Source organism: Mirounga angustirostris, unplaced genomic scaffold (assembly GCF_029215605.1).
Source record: "Mirounga angustirostris isolate CCGP_5_RB_7025 unplaced genomic scaffold, mMirAng1.0.hap1 SCAF_3, whole genome shotgun sequence".
In the NCBI taxonomy this organism is placed as follows: Eukaryota; Metazoa; Chordata; class Mammalia; order Carnivora; family Phocidae; genus Mirounga; species Mirounga angustirostris.
The window spans coordinates 95,256,230-95,257,906 of NW_026991711.1; the positions used below are offsets into that span (position 1 = coordinate 95,256,230).

A 1,677-nucleotide genomic window follows, 5' to 3' on the forward strand; every position below is an offset into this window, starting at 1 on the left:
ACTTTCCCAAGGTTGCATAGCTAGTAAATGCCAAAGAGGTCAAAGCTATGCCTGGCTGAATCCTAAGCAACACCCCATGGCTTCCAGGCCCCCAGTGTTTCACATTACTTCCTGCTTCAGTTACTCATGCCTCAACTGTGAGAGCTTCTCAGGCAGGACTTTCTCATATTAGAGTCTCTTTCTGGTGCATATCCTGGGGTCTTCAAAGCCACCCTGTCTTGAAGGACCCATGGGAGCAGAAGGTGACAGTTTTGAAGTCTTCCCTTTGTTTTTTTGTTTGTTTGTTTTATTTTTTTATTAACACATAATGTATTATTTGTTTCAGGGGTACAGGTCTGTGATTTATCAGTCTTACATAATTCACAGTGCTCACCATAGCACATAACCTCGCCAGTGTCCATCACCCAGCCACCCCATCCCTCCCACCCCCTCCACTCCAGCAACCCTCAGTTTGTTTCCTGAGATTGAGTCTCTTATGGTTTGTCTCCCTCCCCGGTTTCATTTTCTTTCATTTTTCCCTCCCTTCCCCTATGATCCTCTGTCTTGTTTCTCTTTCTCAAATTCCTCATATCAGTGAGATCATATGATACTTGTCTTTCTCTGATTGCCTTATTTCGCTTAGCATAATACCCTCTAGGTCCATCCATGTCATTGCAAATGGCAAGATTTCATTTTTTGATGGCTGTATAATATTCCATTGTATATATACCACATCTTCTTTATCCATTCATCTGTTAAACTGGTAAGAACAGATACTACACTTGATCTTAGCCAAAAGACCGAGAAGCAATATCCATTCATCTGTTGATGGACATCTAGAAGCCTTCCCTTTGATTGCATTGTCATGTCTATCTTTTTTTTTTTTAAGATTTTATTTATTTATTTGAGAGAGATGAGAGAATGAGAGACAGAGAGCATGAGAGGGAGGAGGGTCAGAGGGAGAAGCAGACTCCCGGCCGAGCAGGGAGTCCGATGCGGGACTCGATCCCGGGACTCCAGGATCATGACCTGAGCCGAAGGCAGTCGCTTAACCAACTGAGCCACCCAGGCGCCCCTATCTTAATTCTAGGCTTCTGCAGGATTTTTAGTATCAGAACTTAACTGACATGTTTCACCCATGTTGGAAGCTTCCTTTCCTCTCTTTCATTACCTGGGTGGAAACCCATCAACTGCCCCCTTACCCTCAGGCCCCCCTGGCTCACTCTCACTCTTGGCCCTAGGGAAACCACGGGGCTTGCAGTCACACTCACTTGCAGCCCCTGGGGACCAGATGAGGTTGTGGCCATACATTTCTTCCTCTCCTTTTTGACCCAAGCATCCTGGAATTGGCTTTGAAGTGATCAAGGACAGACACTTCCTACCAGAGTCAAAATGGTCCCACCATCTTTCCAGAAGACCAGAATATTCAAAGACGGAGGCACCAGGCATCACAAGGAATCCAGTGCATTAGAATAGAATGCCAGTGCAAATGGTGGGTATTCATCCTTTCTGATGGCTGGGTAATATTCTGTTGTATATATGGACCACATCTTCTTTATCCATTCGTCTGTTGAAAGGCATCTCGGCCCCTTCCACGGTTTGGCTATTATGGACGTTGCTGCTATGAACATCGGGGCGCATGTGCCCCTTCTTTTCACTACATCTGTGTCTTTGTGGATGGAACTGGAGGATATTATG

The 1,677-nt window shown here is 45.4% G+C and overlaps 1 pseudogene; it reads right to left on the reverse strand.

The window, feature by feature from the left end:
• Positions 1–662: 662 nt before the first annotated feature.
• On the reverse strand, positions 663–791 carry LOC123840127 (U2 spliceosomal RNA; annotated as a pseudogene).
• Between the last annotated feature and the right edge of the window lie 886 nt (positions 792–1,677).